General features: G+C 38.8%; 1 pseudogene; it reads right to left on the bottom strand.

Annotated features, from left to right (window-relative positions):
* Nucleotides 1-688: 688 nt before the first annotated feature.
* Nucleotides 689-11441, bottom strand: part of LOC141728109 (structural maintenance of chromosomes flexible hinge domain-containing protein 1-like) — a 32203-nt pseudogene continuing 21450 nt past the window's right edge.

The following is an 11441-nucleotide window of genomic DNA, read 5'->3' as shown; positions in this document are numbered from 1 at the left end:
GGAATGGAGAATTGTTTGTAGCTCAGGAGGAACCTTACATTTTAGCACAGGAAGAAGGTAAGGCACAGGTTTAAAGGCTTTCTCCTCCTGGAGTGACACACTTTCAGAGGAGTCTGTGAGGAGAAGTCCCCTCAGCCACTGCCAGGGCTGTGTGCCTCCTCTGCAGGCTCAGTATTCTGGGAGTTCCACGAGCCTCAGCTGCCAGTGAATATTCTTCTGAATATTTCTTGTTGTGCAGTGCAGAGGAAGAATATTTGGTGCTAGATTCCCCTCTGGGCTTTGAGGTAAATCTCAGTAATGCTGGTGATTTTTTTGTCCAGATGAACTTTTTATGGATAGTAAGGAAAAAGGGAAGAAGTATCGTGGAAAATTAATTCCTCAAAATGTGAGCGGCCAAATCGCACTAAAAATGAAATGAGAACTGAAGAGTTTTTTTATTTTTTTTCCCTTGACAGGTAAGGCAAAACATGCAGTGCTAATAAAGTCTTTAAGAGATGCAACGAGCACCCAACTGTATGAAAATGAAAGAGGTAAAGGATGAGAATGGGCATGGGAAGAATCTTCAGCCCTTCCTGTTGAAGGTCCAAGAGTATGAAAACGGACTCTGGCTGTTGCCCGTAGGTAACACGGGCTAATTGTAGAGGAGGGCAGGTGCCCAAGCTGTTGGTGGCCCAAGCCCTGCGTGGCTAGCCCAGTTGCAGTCCTAGTTGGACCAGGGCGGCGGGCTCGGGAGGGGTGGAGGTGGGGGGATCTCGGGAGGCTTCCGCTTCAAGGCCGGGCTGGGGGGCCGTGGGGGAGGCACGGAGGGCTGGTGCTCTGCTTTCTTGGGCAACTCCTGCTGCCGAGGCCTCGGGTGAGAGCTGTCAAAGGCGACGGTCTCTGGGCTCTCTGGGGGAGAGGGAGAGGCACGCCTTCTCGGCCGGGATGCTGGAGCGGCGGCAGCGCGACTGTGGAGAGAGGAGGTGGCTGAGGGCCCAGGTGCCAGTGGCACACAGGGAGCCTCCTGCACAGCAGGGCCCAGAGCTGGCAAGGCTCCCCAGCACGGCTGGAGCTGCTGGCACAGCTTGGCCCAGCTGCACAGCTGCCCCTCAAGGCCCCGGCCAGCAGGACACAGCTCTGGGCAGGCTCCGTGGCCAGGAGTGGGCCCCAGAGCACCTCTGCCTTTCAAGGGCAATCTCGCCCCTGCTCTTTCTCCTCCCCACCGTGCTTTGCCTCTGCCCTGTGTCCCCGGGGCTGCTCTGGGCCAGGCAGCCTCAGTGGGAGCCAGCACTGGCTGCAGCCCCAGCGGGCACCCCAGGACAAGGCCCAGCAATTAGGAGGCCAATGAAAGCTCTGAGCAGCAGCAGGACCCTCAGCACAGTTAGTTGGACAACCATGGACTGGCCACAACTCCACAGCAGCATTTCTGTTCCCTGAATGTTCTTGACTATGTGCAGCCTATAAAGAAGCTGGAGGGTAGAGATGGGCCAACACTTACCGTTTCTTTCCCTTCCACAACCGGAACCCAGCATAGCACAGTCCCACGGAAATTGGCACAGTGCACAGTGTCACTACCGTGCCTATCATGCAGGACCTGCGCACGTCCTGGGGGCAGATAATTCTCGGTGTTTTCCGTGGATTCTGGGTGTTTGTGTCTGACATGCCAAGCACTTCTGTGGGAGCAATGAGGAGCGTCAGCCCGTGCTGTGCTGCACTACTGAGCTGGCAGCACGGTGGATGCAGGCAGGACGTTCTCGGTTTCCCCCAGAGCTGGGGCCTGCAGGCACCTTGCCGCCCCTTGGCACAGGCTGTGCCACCCAACAAAGCCCAGCAGGCCGAGAGGAGAGCCCGGGGGCAGCGCAGCTGCTTGGGCAGTGGCTGCTTGGAGGGACACGGGCCAAAGCCATCCCTGAGCAGCCACTGCCAGCCCTGGCCCTCCCTGCCCCGTGACAGCTCCCCCAGCCCCAGGGCACAGAGTCAGGCCCTGTCAGGAGCCAGTGCATCCCCTGCCCAGTCGGGAGCCAAGGTGAATTTATTACATCAGTTCTTGATTTAATAACACCTAGAGTAATTTTTTAAAAAGAGATTAGTTGCCCCATCACCTTTCCACAAACTGAAATGAAGTTGACTGGCCTGTAGCTCTGTGTGCCCCCTTCCTGATTTCTGTTGATGGGAGTTATGCTTTCCTCAAAACATCAGGCAGTTCTCTCAATTGCCACGATTATTTAATTAGTGTGAGTGGCCTCATAAGGATATCAGTCAGCTCTCTCTGGTTCATGAGTGCATCCCATCATGGCCCATGAACATAGGTATCACCAGTTTGCTTAGGTATTCCCTGGCCTGATCATCTTCCACCAAGGGTGTATCCTCCTTGTCCCAGACCTTGCACCAGGGGAAGGTCTTTGGGGTCTGGGATTCCTGAGGTCTGTCTTACTAATAAATACTAAGGCAGATGATTTCAGTATCTCAGCCTTTTCCACATCCTGTGTTCCCTGCCTCATTCAACAGTGGGCTCATGTTTATTTCAGCCATCCTTTTGTCACCTATGTATTTAAAGAAGTCTGTCATGTAGACTTTGATATCACTTGCTAGTGACTCTATTTTCAATTCCAATTGGACTTTGGCTTTCCTAACCCCATCCCTGCATGCTTGGATGGTGTCTGCATTCCTCTCCAGTTACTTGGTTCCATTTCCACCTTCTGTATACTTCTCTGTGTTGAGTTTTGCCAGTAGCTCCTTGTTCATCCATGCAAGCCTCCAGGAATTTTTGTCTGACTTTCCACTCATTGTGATGAACCAGACTTGAGCTTGGAAGTGACTGTGAATACTAACAAACTTGTTTGGGCCTCCAGTCTGTCCAGGGCCTCTTTCCATAGAGCTCTAACAGGCAGATCTTTGAAGAGGACAGAGTCTTCTCCTGAAGTTCAGATTGTGAGCTTCCTTTTTGCTCTTCTTCTTCCAGCCTTTCTGGATTCCTCTGCCCTTCAGAACTACCTCCCAAGGGACTCTGTCAACCAACCATTCACCTAACAGGCCAAATCCTGCCCTCTGGAAGTCCAAGATGACAGTAAACACTGTAAACATCCATTTTATGATTGATATGCTCAAGACAGCCTCCAACCACCCACCAGTCCTTCTCTATTCTCAAAGAGAAAGTCACAAAGGAGATAGGGCTCCCTGCCCAGCTGGCTCCCTCACCAGTTGTGTCAGCTCAGCAAGTTCTCTTCAAAAGTCTCCAGGAACCTCCTAGACCATTTCCTCTCTGCTGTGTTACATTTCCAGCACACATCTGGTAAAGGGGAAGCCCCCCATAAGAACAAGGACTAGTCATTGTGACACTTCTCCCAGCTGTTTATGTATTCAATCTGCCTCTGCATCCTGGCTGGGTGGTCTGTAACAGACTCCCAGCACAATATCTGCCTTGTTGGCGTTCCCCGTTCTCTCAGCCACAAACACTCAACAATAACTGGCACCATCATCAAGCTCCAGGCTACCTCAACACCTCTCCCTTCACTCCAACCCTTTCTGAAATGAACATTCTAGTAAGAATTGCAGTAAAGAGACACATTCGTTACAACCAAATGAGAATTTAGTTTTGCATAGGATTCTTCCTTAATTAATTAATTTAAAAAAATACTTCAAACTCAACATGTTTATTTTAAATGTATAACCTGTTTTTTAATGCATTTCTGTGGTTTATGCATGACAGTTAGCCTAATGAATATTAGTTTTATGAAAGAATATTTATGTCAATGGCATGAGGAAAAAGGGGGATTCTAATGAAGTTTAAGTTTGTTTTTTATACATACATTTAGGAAAGTTCACATCAAGGAGTTTTATTTTTTTATGTAAAACTGCCTGCCACAGAGCCAACACATTACACATGAGATCAAAACCTACCACAAAACCCCATTGTTTCCTGGAAATTCATCAAATTTGACATGCAAATGCTACTTTTCAGTGCTGAAAACCACGTCTCAACTAGGACATCACAAATTTTGATATAATATGAATCAAACAGAAACACTGAATTAGGAAAAAAGATGGGAATTCTTACCTACAATAGTAAATTTAAATACTTTAGATGGCAGAGGCCTTCCTGCATAAGTGTCTGCATTACTTTCATTCAACACTACTTGCAGTTTCAAGGAGTAGTTACCAAGTTTCTGAAGATTTTCTAAACAGATATAAAAGTACAATTAGAAAGAAAAAAAAAACAAACAAATAAACGGAAGATATTGAATATGCAACTTACCCATTTTTTTAAACCAGTATGGCCACTTGCCTCCATGCTGACTGATATGGGAAATTATTTCTTTATTCTCAGTAGGTGCTGCAAAACAAACACTTAGCTCATGTATTTAAATTTTACACCATAATTCTTAACTTTTTCAAGCATTAGTATCACTTATTATTTAGTATTACTATCACTTCTGGATCTCTAACTAACATCAATTCAGCTTTACAACTAAACACAATGATCACAGCTAAACAAATGAGTTCCCTGTCTAATCCCATTTTAATTAAAACTTGCTAGCCTCAGGCACATTGCACTGAAAGAAGCAGGTTTGTAAAGTTGCATTTCGTTAGCTCTTTGGTAGTACATTCCCTGTAACTGTGAGCACTCTGCACTCCATGCTGGCAATGGATCAAACTGACAAATGACTGTAGCAAAATTGCTTCAATGGGAGCAATGATAAAAATGTGCAGTTGACAGAAAATATTACTGGAAAAAAACCCTCCTGTTTTGCTCCAAATTGTTTTATCTTTATAAACCTCTGTAGAATTAAAACATATACAAAAATATAACACACTGAAACTCTGAGGCAGTTCTAGTGACTGGTTCTATAACCTAAGATAAACACAGAAGTAAGATTTATTGTTGGAAGTGTCAAGAGGTAGTAATACTTTTTATTTTCCAACAAAACACACTTCAGAATATAGAATGTGACTGCAATAAGACTACACTGAACAAAAAGAAATGCAGTAGAAATACAAATTGTTTTATAGCTAAGCAAAACTGTTTCATTACCCTGTCTTTGCACCAAATGGCATACGTAAGATAAATTAAGAGCTGTCAACAAGATTTTATCATTCTCTTACCCTAATTCAAACCCTAATTTTGAACTGAAGCTTGTATAATAAGACTCCCCAGTAAGAGATTAGGTTTCTCATAGCTCAGGTCTCTTGGTAGCCCATACTACAGTTCACCAAGTATTCCACTCCTCAAAAGAGAAGAGAAACTTTTTGTACATTATATTTGCTCTTGGACTTTGTATGGGTGTAACCACATTTCTCTCATTTATACAATTAAGGGTTTGAGTTTTGCTAGGTGTGCTATGCCCAAATCATCACTTATGGGATTTATTCATTGTTCTGATGAAGAAGATGAGGATTACACTACTGATTCTTCAACTGAGTAGAGAAAAACACAAGAAGTAGTAGAAACAGTTAGAAGTACAAATTTCCATCAATGAATGAGTCAGGAGACATGAAAGGTCTGAAGGCAGACTTTTCAGTGATCCTAGGAACGACCCTGACAAAACAGAACAACATAAACACCAGGTCTCTCTCAAGTCCATACTTCCTGACATCATGATGCCCTATCTTATTAAATTTACAAAACACTGGTGTGTCACACATGCTGATAGGAGACAATTTGATAATCTAGATTAAATGAACAGCTTTTGTTCAATTCCAACCTCTTTATGCCCCAGCACACTATGCTGGACAATGGTCATGCACAGCAGCCGGCTCCCATGAACTAAGTGCCATTAAAATACCACGTGTAGCCTCATGACATATACACTAAACTGAGCTAAGATACTTCTTTTGGTTTCCTTGACATGTACCACTACAATAACCTCAGCACTCATAAAGCTATTTTTACAACTCCTAACAGATAAAGGATTTGGATTTTCTTATGGTGTATGGAAAGAAAGAAGATTTTAGGTTTCTACAAGTTAAATACATTTGACATGCGCAGAATTGGAGTTTTCAGAGAATTTAGTGTTTTAAACAAAACAAAATTTGAGTGATTTCATTTGCATTGGACAGAACACAATTCTTAATAATGCAATGTGAGAGCATCAGGTGAAATACCCACCAAATGGAAACCACAAACGAATAAATTAAAAAAACCCTTGATTTTTTAAAAATTCTGAAGCAAATTTATGTTAGATACTAAACAAGTCTGATCCCCACTTTTATGTATCTCATAAATTGCTACATTACCTACAGAAACATTATCCATTTTACCCATGTTCTTATGCAGGTTAAGTAGAACAGGTTGGAATTGTTAGGCCCTCCTTACTTGTGACAGAAGATGTAAACAAAATACAGCATTTAAGACAATACATGGTATTGAGGCAGTTGTCATTTCATGCAAAGTGGCTTTGAAATGCAACATGAATTGATGGAATATTGTCTAACTACGACATCCATTTATCAAATTCAAATATGTATTTTAAATATATACATATATTATACAATTGAATACCTTATTATCCATTATGCACTTTAAAAATAATAAAGATACAATTAAATATAATGAAATACTCACAATGCAAAATAACTTTGAGTTCAACAAGAAGTTTCTTTGAACCTCCGTGGCTTGTACCTGGAAGTTTTTGCATTGCTTCTCCTTTTTTATTTAAAATTTCTATTCTTAATGCTCCTGAATTTAAAATGAAAGATGACAGACATTTAAAATATGTTGTAAATTAAAAGTGATCAGAGATTTCTGTATGCTTATCTTTTTAACAAGGGCGCACAATATATTTTTTAATTGGCATTTAATGCTTTCGTATTTGGAAGAAAAAAATATACCTATTGGTGTACCAGCAAATCTTGTTTCATTTGGTAATAACTCATCTCCTTCAGGCCATGTTACTGATAATTTATCAGGAAGTCTAATAGAAAAAAAAAAAGGGTGAACATTTTTGCAGTAAGTTAAAATAATAAAGAGCAATTTACCTTTAGTTAAATACACATGAAACTATTTTTGTGGTAGGGAAAAAAAATCCAAATCCCAACCTATTTCTTCTTGGTTTTTTTTTTTTTTTGGTTTCTACTGAAACAGTTGACTGCTATTCCATTTGGGAATAAAACTGAACTTTCTTTGATTCCTGATTAAGTACAAGAACTATAATTAGGGACTCCACAATTATGTAATTGTTACTTAGTGCTTACCTTGCCATTTCATCCTCTATGTATTTTTTCACAACTTTGTCAGACACTGTTCTGTCAAGTTTTGAGATTGGAATAATTTTCGTTTCAGCATACAATGCCTGTGGTTCCTGAAATAAAAATTCAGTGCAGTTATAAGTGGCCAGACTTTATAATACATCAGATGAGAAAGACCTCGCAATCAAGAGACTAAACAAGTCAACAAAGACATAATGCAATATGCTAACAAATACTACCTGGTGAAACTACAAGACACTGTTTTAAAATTTGCTGAAACCACAAGGGTTACAAATGGATGCACAATATACTATTGATGTTAACTGTGATACTTTATTCCATACACAAATCTTTATAAATCAGACTGTTCATAATAAATAATAATTTTAATATATTCACATTAAAGCTCAAGTTGAGTATTTCTAGACTGCTGATTGTAAAAAATTACATTAAAGGTATTTACTGTTATTTAAAGTAATTTAATCAGGTCAGATTAAAGATTTAATATCTTTATGCTTAAACATATCTTTATGTTTAAAGATTTAATATCCACACTAGCTGTGTGAATCCTTTCTGTATTTCTTCTTACCAAAGCAATTTGAACCTCTCCCCCAGTGGCAAATATATCCCCATCATGGTCCCCATACAAGTAAAATTTCTCAATGCTTCCATAGAATATTGGATGAGTCTTAGTAGTTTTCACCTATAAGCAGAAGACACCAATTAATTCATTACTCCTGCATCAAATGCACAGTATCTGCCTTTCATAGGGTTTAACTAACTTACCAGCTGTCCAGTTTTGTATATTTTTCCATCCCACTCTATTGCAGCATACATTGTCCAAGGGCTCTGCATTCTTTTGGATAATACATCAGTACGTACAGTTATTCCTTTGAAGACTGTGAATTTTATCTGTTTGTCATATTTTTCATGACAGTCTTTGAGCCACAGAGCAAATTCTCTGTCAATTTTCATTCGCTGCTCCTATAAAGAGATTACAAAATAAGTACATATTAACAATGTACTATAAAATCTGAATCTGACCACATCAGAAGCCTGAACAGTTGTAAGAGTACAGAGATACTGTACTCAAAAGAAAAGCCAAAAAGTCACACACACACAAAAAGAACAAACAGAAAAGAAGAAGAAATATAGGAACAGAAGCAAAGAAAAAAAAAGGATTCTTCAGTCTGACAACTTTTAAAAAGTTGAGGAAAAGTACACTTCAAGTCAAAAAAAAAGTGCTTCCCTGAGCTAGGAAGAGGGTCTTTCCACAAAAATGACATATAACAACTAAATAAAGTAATTGTTCAAGAAAATAAAAGGAAAAATACTGAGTCTTAAGTTTTCAGATTTAAAGATTCAGCTTTACTGCTCACTAAACCAGAGACATGAACAAATAACCAGTAAGCAAAGGTTTCTGTATTACATGCACTGAACTTCACCAAGAAGAAACACTTAACAGAATGCAGTAATTACCTGTCCATTGAAGATTCTCGTGAACAGAGTATTCTTATCCTTTAGTTTCAGCTCCAGATCCATGAAAGTGAGTTTGTTTGTGCTGACCTGGAACTTATCATTGGTAAACAATGCACCAGAAATTCTGTTGTAGCATTCAATTGGTGCCAATCCTCTCTTCTTTGGAGGAGCGCACCAGTCAAAACTTAAAAGGAGAAAGTCATTACAATCCTTTTTCATAAAGAGAGGTTTACATTATAGAAAGAGACTGTACAAACACATCACCACTTACTCTTCCACAGTTGTGTACGGTATTAATCTTCCATTCCAAAAACATTCAAAAATAGGCCTTTTTCCTCTGGCACCTTTTTCTACTAAAAAACAGTCATCGTCATCATCATCATTTAATCCTTGTTTAAAAAAGAAAAAAAAAGAAAGATAGTCTCCTGAATATATTTCCTTAAAAAATTAATGTAATATCAAAACCCACAGCAATTTTAATGAAGTACTATTGTTATTATATTCAGCACAGTAGCAATGCACATTATATCAAGCTCATTACATACAATATTACATTTTTTTCCTGTTTTAGAAATAGCAAGCAGAAAAACTAAGAAAAATTCTAAATGGAAGTTAAATATTACCAAATTCGAAATTTTAAAATTTTGAGTGTTACTTTTTCCTTCGTTTCAACTGATGTTCTTCTAGTATCATGAAATCTCATCCCAATTAACTCAAGATTTGTTTTGTAAAAAAAACAAAAAAAAAGTACAAGGAATTTTAAAACCCCTTGCATTTGAAAACTCACAACTGAGTAAAAGAAATTTTAAACTAAAGACTTCAGACTATATGTTGTCCTTTGCAGTATTTCGATACTATAATCTCTTGAAATCTCTTGAATCTGTATCTCTTGAAATCTCTTGAATCAACTGCTCATATTTTATTACTTTGTTGGAGCAAAGATGCAATCAAGCAAGTGCAAAGTTTCAACTGGAGTACATTCCATTAGAGTTTATAATTTGGGATCAGATGGTGGTACGCCAAAGATCAAGTTTACAGGAATGAGTTACCACAACAGAAAATTCACAACATCTGTTCATCCAAAAGAATGTGAACTTTTCTGTTCTGTCACAACCTAAATCAGGTAATATTTACACTTCAACCTAAAGTTGTTCTGGTTTTTATTTCATTAAAATATTTAGAGTAGTAGGACTGACAATTAGCAAAGCATTTCACTTACTTGATGGAAAACATGGATCATCAGGGTATGTTTCTTTATCATAAAGGAAGGGGTGGTATCGGATGATGCCTTCAACTATACCTTCTTCTTCAACATGTGCCTTGAACTCAAAACTATCTGCTGCAGTATTTATATACAATGTCTGCATGTCATCTTTGATCTCCCTCAGATTGACAATCTTTGGTACTTTTCCCTTTTCAAACATTGAAATCTGGAAAAAAGGAAAATAAGTTGATTTTCCTTAGAGGAAAAGACTTACAGTAATAACCACTTTGACAACTGACTGTTAGCAAAGGAGTTAGTTCCTACACAGCAATGCTAAACAGAATGACCTCAAAAAATTAAACTACATACACATCTTGAATGCTGTATTTTAAAAGGCATGATTACAGAGAAACAGGCACAATATAAATAAGTTGGCATCAAAGAGGACTTTTGACTAACATGTATAAAATCTCTTACCTCAATATCGATGTTGTTGAAAGGGCTTACTTCTTTTGTTGCAGCATTAGCTTCATTTCCTTTTGGTCCATGGATATAATAGTGATAGATATGACTGAAACACATTTCAGAGAAAAACCAAACCAGCAAGTGAAATTTAAAAATTGCACATTATAATTTAAAAAAATCTAAATAAGCTTTTATTTTTATTAAAATATAACTGGTTTGTTGCACTGTTATAAATCAACTCCTTGACAACATATATCTGGTAATAAAGGTTTACTAAAGGAAGTGACTCCTTTTCATTCTTCTCATCTCTGTCATGCACAATCACACTAGGACAAATTTTTGGGTAAAATAACTGGAAACAAATTTGAAAAAAAATGATTAAGTGAAAAAAAAAAAACAATTGTTACATGGCTACAGATCCTTTACATCAAAGGGTCAACTAAAAAAAAACTACTGTAAATTGTTCTGCAGTCTGGAAATCAGAATTAGAGTCACAAATCTTTCCACACTTTGTCTCTGCTATCAGTTTTGTATCAATCATCTAACAGTAACAGAAATATGTAACAAACAATCACTATCCTTACATTATTTACATAAATTTGAATATAGGTAGGAGTCATGGACGTGATCTGCATAATAGAAATAGTTTTTCAGTTGTAAACATTGCTTTCTAATTGGCATTTTTCCTCATTTAACAAATTTCAAAAAATATATGTGGTCAAATAGATAAAATTATTTCATAGAGAAATGCAATTTGAGAAAACTGAGGAACTCAACTCCATTTACTTCAACTTTTCAGCTAGCTAATTCTTCCAACTTCAAAGACTGAATCCTTAAAGCTCTGGGGGATGGTCGGGAGAAAAATGAGATTGTACTAGTCAAGGGGACTGAATGCATGACTAAAGACAAATGCACCTGCAAGTTTACAGCTGCTTGCCTTTGACCTCCACTGCACTAAATGTTCCCCAAAGAGAAATCTTGGTTCCCAGAAAAAGACTCCTCCTGATCTCATTGCTCAGGATTTTATAGTATGTCCAAATTGCTTAGTATTTTGTGTGCATTTCTTCCAGACTTCAAAAGGCAGTCTCCTGGCCTTAAGACATTGTTATTTTAGGGGTTCATCTCCACT

The sequence above is a fragment of the Zonotrichia albicollis genome, unplaced genomic scaffold, assembly GCF_047830755.1.
Source record: "Zonotrichia albicollis isolate bZonAlb1 unplaced genomic scaffold, bZonAlb1.hap1 Scaffold_94, whole genome shotgun sequence".
NCBI lineage: Eukaryota > Metazoa > Chordata > Aves > Passeriformes > Passerellidae > Zonotrichia > Zonotrichia albicollis.
This window is presented reverse-complemented; position numbering and strand designations above follow the sequence as displayed.